Below are 12,209 nucleotides of genomic sequence, written 5' to 3'. Positions count from 1 at the left end.
TTGAAGAAGACTGAGTTTACCTAAACGCCAGGGGGCCGGGGTAACCTTTCTATTATTTACATCCCATTTGATGAATAGTGGGGAGTGATCCGACCAGGACATGGGGAGAATGGAGATTTTATGGATGGACTGTAGAGTCCACTTATCTGCTAATGCTAGATCTATTCTAGAATAGGATGCATGCACCGGGGAGTAAAATGTGTAATCTCTGTCCATTGGATGCTTAATTCGCCAGAAGTCTAAAAGATCATATTCCGCCAGTAGCTGGCTAAAGCCCTTTGCATTCCTATGGAGCTGACTGGAGAGCGAGGGCCGCTTGCCAGAGTCATCAACTAAAGGATCCAGAGTCAAATTAAAGTCCTCCATTAAGAGTAAAGCGCCCTTAGCCAATTGTTGTACCTTAGCGCAGAGTTTCCTGCAAAATGCTAGTTGCTTGGTGTTAGGAGCATAGCAAGAAACTAATAAGACTGGGTTCTGATAACCACTGACGCGAGCCTCCGAGGATGGGGAGCAGTCACACAAGGAAGAAATTTTCAGGGACTATGGTCAAGCCAGGAGGCTTGTCTACACATCAACGTACTGGAATTGAGGGCCATATACAATGGCCTACGACAAGCAGGGAATCTTCTTCGCGACCTACCGGTTCTGATTCAATCAGACAACGTCACAGCCGTGGCTCGTGTAAACCGCCAAGGCAGGACCAGAAGCAGAGCGGCAATGGAGGAAGCCACCAGGATTCTTCGCTGGGCGAAAAATCACGTAAGTGCTCTGTCAGCAGTCTTCATTCCGGGAGTGGACAATCCAGGAGAGTGGGGACTTCATCAAGAAGTTTTTGCAGAGATAACAAGTCTTTGGGGTCTTCCTCAAATAGACATGATGGCATCACGCCTCAACAAGAAGCTTCGGAGGTATTGTGCCAGGTCAAGGGACCTACAGGCAGTAGCGGTAGACGCCCTGGTGACACCATGGGTGTTTCAGTCGGTCTATGTGTTCCCTCCTCTCCCTCTCATCTCAAAAATATTGAGAATCATAAGACGAAAAAGAGTGTGTCCAGATTGGCCTCGAAGGGCCTGGTAATCGGATCTTCAGGAAATGCTCACAGAAGATCTGTGGCCTCTTCCTCTCAGGGAGGACCTGTTGCAGAAGGGGCCCTGCGTGTTCCAAGACTTACCGCGGTTACGTTTGACGGCATGGCGGTTGAACACCGAATCCTAGCTGGGAAAGGTATTCCGGAAGAACTACTCTGATAAAGGCTAAGAAGGAGGTGACGGCAAAACATTATCACCGTATCTGGAGGAAGTATGTATCTTGGTGTGAAACCAAGAATGCTCCTACGGAAGATTTCCATCTGGGCCGTTTTCTCCACTTTCTGCAGACAGGAGTGGATATGGGCCTAAAGTTAGGCTCCATTAAGGTACAGATTTCGTCCCTGTCTATTTTCTTTCAGAAGGAATTGGCTTCTCTCCCAGAAGTCCAGACTTTTGTGAAGGGAGTGCTGCACATCCAGCCTCCTTTTGGGCCCCCAGTGAGACCATGGGACCTTAACGTGGTGTTACGGTTCCTGAAGTCTCACTGGTTTGAACCTCTTCAAACGGTTGAATTCAAATTTCTCACTTGGAAGGTGGTCATGTTGTTGGCCTTGGCGTCTGCAAGGCGGGTGTCAGAATTGGCGGCCTTGTCTCACAAGGGTCCTTATTTGATTATCCATGTGGATAGAGTGGAGTTGAGGACTCGTCCTCAATTTTTGCCTAAAGTGGTTTCTTCATTTAATTTGAACCAACCTATTGTGGTGCCTGAGACTACGGGTGACTTGGAGTACTCCAAGACCCTGGATGTAGTCAGGGCCTTAAAAATGTATGTAGCCAGGACGGCTCGGGTTAGGAAAACAAAAGCACTGTTTGTCCTGTATGCAGCCAACAAAGTTGGCGCTCCTGCTTCGAAGCAGACTATTGCTCGCTGGATCTGTAACATGATTCAGCAGGCTCATTCTACGGCTGGATTGCCGGTACCAAATTCTGTAAAGGCCCATTCCTCTAGGAAGGTGGGCTCTTCTTGGGCGGCTGCCCGATGCGTCTCGGCTTTACAGCTTTGCCGAGCAGCTACTTGGTCGGGTTCAAACACTTTTGCAAAGTTCTATAAGTTTGATACCCTGGCTGATGAGGACCTCGCGTTTGCTCAATCGATGCTGCAGAGTCATCAGCACTCTCCCGCCTGGTCTGGAGCTTTGGTATAAACCCCATGGTCCTTACGGAGTTCCCAGCATCCTCTAGGACAGAGGTTCTCAAACTTGGTCCTCGTGGGCCCACACAGTGCATGTTTTGCAGGTCTCCTCACAGACTCATAAGTGAAATAATTAGCTCCACCTGTGGACCTTTTAAAATGTGTCAGTGAGTAATTAATACACCTGTGCACCTGCTGGGTTACCTGCAAAACATGCACTGTGTGGGGTCCTGAGGACCAAGTTTGAGAACCTCTGCTCTAGGACGTAAGAGAAAATAAGATTTTAAACCTACCAGTAAATCTTTTTCTCCTAGTCCTTAGAGAATGCTGGGCGCCCGTCCCAGTGCGGACTACTTTCTGCAAGGCTTGTATATAGCTATTGCTTACATAAGGGTTATGTTACAGTTGAAATCAGTCTTTGCCTGATACAGTTTTGTTCATACTGTTAACTGGTTGCGTATATTCCATGTTATACGGTGTGGATGGTGTGGGCTGGTATGAATCTTGCCCTTGGATTAACAAAAATTCTTTCCCCGTACTGTCCGTCTCCTCTGGCCACAGTTCTCTAACTGAGGTCTGGAGGAGGGGCATAGAGGGAGGAGCCAGAGCACACCCATTCTAAAGTTCTTTATAGTGCCCATTTCTCCTGCGGAGCCCGTCTATACCCCATGGTCCTTACGGAGTCCCCAGCATCCTCTACAGACTAGGAGAAAAAGATTTACCGGTAGGTTTAAAATCTTATTTTTTAACAAGCTAGCTACTGATTCTTTATCAATAAGTTTATGCAAGTACAAAAATACACTCAATAAACTCAAAGAGGTAGGTAGGATTAATAACCCATATATGCATCTGAGCTGATCCTTGACCATTATCAATATGTTGGAGTGCATATTTCTTATACAGGTTGCTACGGCTAAGGGTCTCATGCATATATCAGATAAATGTCAGCATTACTTATAAACCTATAAAATAATAGCTTGAAATACATCTAGAATGGCTGCCATTATACAAAATGGCTGATAGCTGCTTTAGCATAATGCTGTTTCTTTCAGTCCCTCCTTTTTATAATAATGTGACATTACAGTATATCTGGCATTAGTTTCTCTGCCTAACGAGTCTAAGCAGACAGTCCAGCTATGATGGTGGTAAAGGCTATATCCCACAATGAGGTTATCATTTCTGGGATTGATATTGGACACGGAAGCACAGAAAGTATTCCTACCGGTGTAAAAGGCTCTGGAGATCCAGAGGATGGTAAAACAAGTTTTTAAACCAGCACGCGTATCGATTCATCAGTGCATCCGCCTGCTGGGGATGATGGTAGCAGCCTACGAGGCTCTACAATTTGGCCGATTCCACGCCAGGGTGTTCCAATGAAACCTACTGTACAAGAGGTCCGGATCGCACCTACACATGCACCGGAGGATAATCCTGTCAACAAAAGCCAGTATTTCACTCTTGTGTTGGCTTCAAAGTTCTCACCTCCTGGAGGGATGCAGGTTCAGTATTCAGACTTGGATCTTGGTGACCACAGATGCAAGCCTCCGAGGTTGGGGAGCAGTCACGCAAGGGGAAAGCTTCCAAGGACGATGGTCAAGTCAAGAAGTTCTCCTTCACATAAACATTCTGGAATTGAGAGCTGTGTACAACAGCCTTCATCAAGTGGCACACCTTCTTCAAGGCCATCCCATACAGATCCAATCAGACAATGTAAGAGCAGTATTTTACATAAACCGCCAGAGCGGAACAAAAAGCAGAGCGGCAATGGCAGAGGTGACAAAGATACTCCTCTGGGCAGAAAGACCTGCAAAAGCTCTGTCTGCAATTTTCATTCCGGGAGTGGACAACTGGGAAGCAGACTCACTCAGCAGACACGATCTCCATCCAGGAGAATGGGGACTCCACCCAGAGGTCTTTGCAGAGGTAGCAGATCATTGGGGCATTCCTCAAGTAGATATGATGGCATCACGTCTCAAAAAGAAGCTTCAGAAATATTGTTCCAGGTCAAGAGACCCACAAGCAATAGCAGTGGATGTATTGGTGACCCAGTGGGTGTTTCAGTCGATGTATCTGTTCCCTCCACTTCCACTAATACCAAAAGTTCTCAAGATCATCAGAAGAACAACTTTTGCCAAAGAGGTCTCTAATTGCTCCCCCCTGCGCCCTGCACCCTTACAGTGACCGGAGTATGTGGGTGTAGTGTGGGAGCAATGGCGCACAGCTGCAGTGCTGTGTGCTACCTCATATGAAGACTGGAGTCTTCTGCCGTCGATTTCGAAGTCTTCTTGCTTCTGTCATCGGCTTCTGTCCTCCGGCTCTGCGAGGGGGACGGCGGTGCGGCTCCGGGATCGGACGACCAAGGGTGCGAACCTGTGTACGATCCCTCTGGAGCTAATGGTGTCCAGCAGCCTAAGAAGCAGGACCTATCTACAGTGAGTAGGGCTGCTTCTCTCCCCTCAGTCCCACGTAGCAGAGAGTCTGTTGCCAGCAGATCTCACTGAAAATAAAAAACCTAACAAAATACTTTCTTATAGCAAGCTCAGGAGAGCTCACTAAGTAGCACCCAGCTCGTCTGGGCACAGATTCAAACTGAGGTCTGGAGTAGGGACATAGAGGGAGGAGCCAGTTCACACCAGTATCCAAATTCTTTCTTAAAGTGCCCTGTATCCTGCGGAGCCCGACTATTCCCCATGGTCCTTACAGAGTCCCCAGCATCCACTAGGACGTTAGAGAAATGATGGAACGTAAAGTCTCCATGTGAAACCGAGGTATCCAAATGTATTTGTTCAGCAATTTGAGACTGAGAATGGGCCGAAATGACCCATTTGGCTTCTGAACTAGAAACAGGTTGGAGTAAAAACCCTGTCCTCGTTGCACAGGGGGAACTGGAATGACTACTCCTAAGTGTAGCAATTTCTGAACTGCCTCTTGCAAAGCCCTGGCCTTCGTCTCTACCTGAGACAGGCTGGTACAAAAAAACCTTTGACGAGGGTGCTTCTTGAACGCAAATGCATAACCTAGAGATACCACTTCCTGCACCCAGGCATCTGTTGTAGACTGCTTCCAAATCTGTGCAAACTGAAGAAGTCGGCCCCCCAGGTGGAGGCCCGCACCATCAGGCTGATGGCTTATTATCTGTTTTACCAACCGGTCCTCAGGTAGCCCAATGCTTTTTAGTCTTACCAGACTTGTTGTATTGGGACTGTCTGCCATCACTTTTTCCTTAAGACCGAAAGGGCCTAAAAGTCAGAACTTTAGGTTTGAAATTGTATGTGGAAGGAAACTTGACCTTCTTGGAGTCTGCTTCTGACTCCAGAATATCTGTCAAGTCTTTACCAAAAATAATATCTCCAGAAAAGGGCAAAGATACCAAAACATTCTTCGATTCTGAATCAGCTTTCCACGTACGTAGCCAAACTACTCTGCGAGCAGCTATTATTGAAGCTGAAGCCCTGGAGGCAATAGTACCCAAATCCAATGCTGCTTCTTCCAAGAACATTGCAGCCTGTTTTATATGCGCTATATGTGATTTTTACTCTCTAGATGCTATTGAAAAAAAAACCTCCAATGCATCAGCCCAGGCAGCCACTGCCTTTGCCATCCAAGCTGAAGCCATGGCTGGCCTTATGACTGCCCCCGACAGGGAAAAAATGTTTTTTAGAAAACCATCCACTCTCCTATCCGTGACATCCTTTAATGATATTGAAGGCAGAGGTAATGTAGATTTTCGCACTAATTGAATCACATACGTATCTACTTTAGAAGCCACCTCCATTTTTAAATAATCCCCAGCTGGAAGAGGATAATTGGATTTCCATTTCTTACGAATTCTAAACTTCTTATTGGGCGTAGCCCAAGACTCTTCCATTATTTCCGTCAGCTGATCTGACCCTGGAAACTCTCAGGGGTATATACTAAGCTCCTGATTTTGACCGAGATGCCGTTTTTTCTTCAAACTTTTTGCTCAGCGGTGAGGTTACTCTCGGTCAACCGCTGAGCAAAAAGTTCCCACCATTGGTTACAATGGAGCGCATAGGTGCTACATTGTAACACTGCCGTGTGCCGCCTGTCATACAGTACAGGAGCACATAGCCAATCAGGAGGGTGCCAAACGTGGCGCTCCCTGATTTGCTGATGGAACCTTCTTGGACTTAAGTTAGAGGGGGTTCCTGGCATTCGGGGAAAGGGGACCCATGTGAAAACATGGGTCCCCTTTCAGTTCGTGGTCGGGTATCCGTTTTTTTATTTTTACAAGTACGTGGATTACAAAAGGATTTACCCAGGAGCCTTCTACCCTGGATTATGTGAGTATAATTTTTTCAACAGGTACACCATGGATTCTACTGGAGAAGAGGACCGACCTGCGTGGGAACATAATGTAAGTATGTGTATATGTGGTGTGGATGGATGTATTAAAGTTATACTTTCAAGGTGTGTGTGTTGTCTTTATTGGGGTATTTTTTTAGCAGTAGTTCTACAGGTACCAGCGGGCCAGTTTTTACGTCGCATGCTGGTACTTGTGGTTCTCCAATTACCAGCTTGCGGGGAAAGCTTGCTGGGCCTTGTAGTACTGCTACTAAAAACAATATCATTTACTTTGAACAAAGGCTATCAGCCCCCCTCCGCAGGGGACAGCCTCAGTGCTGGTTTAAAAAATACGGGGGACCCCTACGCTTTTTGTCCACCGTATTTTTGGAACCAGGACCAGGCGCAGAGCCCGGTGCTGGTTGTTTAAATATGGGGGAACCCCTGTCCATTTTTTCCCCATATTTCTGCAACCAGGACCGGCTCAAAGAGCCTGAGGCTGGTTATGCTTAGGAGGGGGGACCCCACGCAATTTTTCTTTACATTTTACACTATTTAATTTAAAAAAAAACCACAATGAACCCCAGCTCGGATCTCACAGATCCAGCCGTGATTCATTGTGTTAAAGTCGGCAGTGTTTTGCTAATCACTGCCATAAAACACTGGGGAAAAAAACGAATGACATCGGGAAAAACGAAAATGCAGAATACGACAGTTTAGTAAATTAGTCGTAATAAATTCAAAAAGTTGCAGTTTTACACTTTCGATGTCCTTCGTGATTATTCTCCCACCAAATCAGGAGAATTATGAATGTTAGTAAATATACCCCTCAGTCTTTATTGTTTTGGGACGTTTAAACACAGATGACTTGGTTTTTAACACAGGCTTTGTTGAATCCTCTAAGGATATAATGGCTTTCATTGCTTTAATTAACTCAGCTATATCCTCTTCTTCGTATGCCGAAGTAGTTAATTGAGCTTTCATTCTCTGATGAATCCTCATCTGAATCATGTGTAGCCTGTGAGGATGAAGATTTACTTACCACTCGCTTATCAGTCTGTTTCTTTTGAGAGGCTGCTGCTGGAAGTGATAAACCACAGGTGGGAAGCTGCATGTAAGAGTTAATCGTGTAACCTATCCCTGGTACAGGATTTGGAGGAATTATCCGTTCAGCTATACTGGATAAAGACTGTGCAAATGTAACCCAAGGTGGATCAACCTGCACCTGAATCTACCTTGTATTTTTCCAAGAACCCCTGGTGAAAGCTGAAACAATTTGCACACAAACCATCCTGAACCAGAGCCTGAGAGGTTAACACAGCTTGTAAGACAAACATGATATGAGTGTTGGTGTTGCTGTGAGTGTATCTTCCTCACCTTTGCCGCTCTTAGACATGATAAATAAATCAACACTTCCACAGTGTACTACACAAATTGTGACTGTAATCACTTTAAGCTTTTTAGAGTGACATACAATCCGACCCTACCCAAGCACCAGCATTGAGGATCGGAATAGAACAAAACTGACAGAATATATAGTAAAGTCAGTAATCACACTAGCAGTCAGTCACATGTTATACATTAGTATAATAAGCAATATGAGCACATCATTAACTACAACTACATTTCAAGTATGCAGGAGAACCTTACTGAATCATGTTAAAACAGATCTACCGTATTCAGATGCATTGCGAAAGAAACCAACAGAAATAGTATACAGACCCGGATAGGCCCATTGCATGCTGGGAGGCCAAAAAGCTTTGACCGATTGGTGCAAATCCACTGTCTCTTCATCATATCCCATTTTTATCCTGAGGATAACCTGCGGACCCTGCCGCAGAAACATTCGATTTTCTCAATAGGTGCCCAGGTGGACGTAGATTGGGCCAGCCCCCAGTATTTTAATTGAGCTAAAAGACAAGCTTCCTGGTAAATGGCTAAGTCTGGGAGAGCAAGGCCTCCATGATGTTGAGGTAAAATCATTCTAAAGCGCGCTAATTTTGGGGGGTGGGATTTCCATAAGTATTTTGTAAGAATAAGCCGGCATTTGTCTAGGTAATGCCTAGGAAAAATAAATGTTATAGTTTGAAATAAATACATAAGCTTGGGTAGTAAGGAGATTTTAAAGGCTGCTAGTCGACCTAGCCAAGATATTTCGTATGAGAGCCAGGATGACATCAAAATCTGGAGAGAAGTAATAAGAGGGGGTAGGTTCACGTCAAAAACAGTAGAAGTGGAGGGGGGGAATAAGTATTCCTAGATAGAGAATACAGTCAGATTTCCAATCATATGGATATTGAGAGCGTCAAGCGGCTATAACCAGATTAGGTAAATTACCAGGAAGCGCGTCTGTTTTGGTCGTGTTTAGTTTATAATAGGAGGCGTCACTAAAACTGGCCAATAAGATATGAAGGTGAGGGAGGGAATATATGGGGTGCGTAACAAAGAGGAGTAACAGAGGTGTCACAGTTGAGGGCTGACGTGTACATGAACCTGGGAGCTAATATGGGATTCTTGGCCATGTAGGGAACCTTTAGCACCGGTGCCCGAAGGCGTGACCAAGACGACAATGTAAAAGTTCCTTAGATGCAGCAGTAGACAGGATGCTGTTGGGAATGGTGGAAACACAATATGGTACAGTTTTGGAAGACCTGGAGATGGTAAGTCCATAGACCCAACAGCTAACCACTGTATAGATGAAGTGAACGGATACTGACCAGCAGACGACACACTGGAGGCTGGAGATGATGACGAAGTACTGAGATGAGGTGAGTGCTGGTGAACTGCTGAGGATGCCGAGTGGAACTGGCCCAGATGGCAGGGGTGCTAAGGACTCACCGATGATGTCAAAGTTCGATCTTAGGAGCACCGGTGGTGAACAGTGGTTCGATGTTGGAACACCGCTGACGAATGGAAGCGATACTGGAACACTGCTGATAGCTGGAAGTGATGCGGAACACCGCTGAGAGCTGGAGTCGGTGAAGGAACACTGCAGGTCACTGGAGACAATGTGGAAACACTGCTGGAGTCAGCCAGCACTGCTGGGTGGAAACTGGTGCGGGGTCTCTTTAAGTGGAGTAAGGTCAGAGGAGCTGAAATACCTGAAGACAGCAAGCAGGAAGAACCACAGACTGTAGAGACATCCAACACTGTGTTAGACAACTATAGCACTGACAACGGGGAGTCTTGGCTCAGGATACTTACACCTGCTGAGAAGCAGGTATTGGCTGAGCAATCAGGGAGGATTCTGGGTACAGCGGATTGGCTGTGGAGAGTCATGTGATTAGGCCAAACATGGCTGTGCCCATGTTTGGTTCTGGAGGGAAAGTCTGTTTGTAATCAGCATGTGGAAACCTGTATTAATGGCGGCAGAGTCCGCGGAGATTAGGAGACGTCATCCACTGGAACAGAGGGAACATGCTGAATAGCGGTCATGACAGTGCTGCCGGGATCGCTGTGGTGAGACCGTGGAGATGCCGTGCAGTGCGCCGCACACAGACAGCACAGATGGAATCCAGGCTTGGAGCACAGGGACAGTTTCAGAAGGTACTTGGTTGGTAAATAAGTGTAAGTAGTTACCCGGATCGTAACATGAGGCATACGTAGTCAGCAAAGAGACAGATTTTGTGAGAATTTTGACCGCTAGTTAAACCTGGAAATTCCCCATCTGATCTAATCTTGGCTGCAGGTGGTTCTATGACTAAAACAAAAATTAAGGGTGAGAGGGGGCAGCCCTGGTGCGTACCATAGATATTGGGCAGGTGTTTGACAAGAAGCCATTAAAGAACACTCGAGCAGTTGGTGAGCTACATGTCAGCATTGATGCCGAAATCTGATCACAAAAGCCAAATGTAGTGAAGACAGTCCGCATATAAGTCCAGTTCAGCCCGTCAAACACTTTCTCAGCGTCTAGAGAAAGCAGGAGAAAGCCATCTGCTTCAGAAAGAAGCTATTGGAGTGTTACCAGATGCTTGCCTTAATTTTGACACTGGGCTGGGTCTTTCCCTGGTTTGGGAATTGTAACTACCTGAGCTTCTAGCATTTCCATAGGAAATTAACCCACACGAGTCACTTTGTTAACTAAAGCCACCATCGTAGGGGAAAGGCGGACGCCAAAAGTGATGTAGAAATCATTGATGAAGCCGTCAGGTCCCGGAGCCTTCTTTTTGGGGAAGGATTTAATTGCAGTTTCGACCTCAAGTGAGCACCAAGGAGCGTTTACTGAACCTTGCTGGCCAGGAGATAAAGAAGGTAAGTCAATAGAAGATAAAGAGGATTGTATGATATCAGAGGTAAGTTGGGTTCTAAGATGGTTAGATTCTAGATTGTAAAATCCTCAAACTGGTTAGCGATATCTAAAGGGTTTGCTAAGATCCCAATGGGGAAATAACATATTGAATGCTGTTACGACCTTGTACAGCATGTACATTGCATCCAGAAAGTATCACAGCATCTCACTATTACTTGTGGTGTGAGTTGCTGTGTAGCGCGGAGGTATAGTAATTATGTGAAAACCCCATTGAAGCTATACTGAATACCAGATAATAAGGTGTTGCCGTCTGGATTTGTTCCGGCAGAAAGTTATTTCTGGGGTGTATGGTTGCTGCAGGGGGTCTGTCGAAAGATGGTGCCCAGACATTCAGCTCTGGTTCACGGGCTGCATGCACAGGCCCAGGGCATCCGGGGGTCTGTTACCAGGGCAGCAATGCTCACTTGGCAAGGCTTTAAGCAAGGGAGGTGCAGAGAGGAGAGGGCACGCTAGGTCAGTACACAGGGTGCAGCCTGTGTCATATACTTCAAGTAGTGGTGGCAAGACACTGGGGCTCCGTTTCCTCCAGCTGCGTCGTGCTGGCCTGGGTAGGAGAGGTGGTTAGTGCAAGGGTCCCGACGTTCAGATGGGCGGCTTCTGAGTGGTTAGCACCCTGCGAGTGGGCACCGGAACTCAAGCTTTGACACATAAGAAGGCCGCAATCTATAGGACAAGACAGGTCAGTCCCCAACTCTGTTGGGGTATGGGTGTTAAAACCCTGTTTGAGTGCTTGATAAGCAGTAGTTGCAGAGAGACACGTCTGCTCTCTCCCGCAGCTAGGCCACACTCCCGAGTGTAGTAATTTTACATTGGTAACATCCGGTAGCACACTTCCTACACCTCTGCAGGGCTCTCACTACACCCCTAAAAGATACCGCCACCCCTCTGATATCTCCAAATAGGTGTAAATCATCCAAGGAGACTGTCTCTGCACTAGTCTTCTACTGCCACCTTGTTTTATATTGGAGGGAAAGCTTTGTCTTCTATCCTCAGGTGCACAAACACTGTTCTGTAATTTACTGTGAGACCCAACAGCCATCCGACTCCTGCAGTCACTAGGATATGTCTCTGCGTTCACCCTGTGGTACTCCCAATCACAGGGATTCTCAGTGGACAGGTAATTACAATTAGGGAGCGGTGAAAATCCGCACAGCAACTAGGGATTAGAACCAAAATGGTGTCTGTGGCACGGACTGTGAGGATGCTTCATGCTGTACTCTTCCTCTGGTCTCCACTTCCAGACTGCCAAGGGAGGAAGAGCTCACCTCCCAGTTCCTGAACTCCAGTCCCCCGCTGCCCGATAGCTTCACTGACTCAGTGCGCACTCCCGGAATCAGCACCTGACTCGAGGTCCCGGCCCGCTGCTGGAATCCAG

General features: G+C 46.6%; 1 protein-coding gene across 1 annotated transcript in view; it reads left to right on the top strand.

The window, feature by feature from the left end:
* LOC134983582 (zinc finger protein 883-like) overlaps positions 1 to 12,209 on the top strand; it is a 246,888-nt gene that overhangs the window by 69,919 nt on the left and 164,760 nt on the right. The gene's annotated exons all lie outside the window — the stretch shown is intronic.

The sequence above is a fragment of the Pseudophryne corroboree genome (assembly GCF_028390025.1).
Source record: "Pseudophryne corroboree isolate aPseCor3 chromosome 3 unlocalized genomic scaffold, aPseCor3.hap2 SUPER_3_unloc_19, whole genome shotgun sequence".
In the NCBI taxonomy this organism is placed as follows: domain Eukaryota; kingdom Metazoa; phylum Chordata; class Amphibia; order Anura; family Myobatrachidae; genus Pseudophryne; species Pseudophryne corroboree.
Note: the sequence above shows the minus strand (reverse complement) of the source record. Positions and strands in the feature narration are given on the sequence as shown.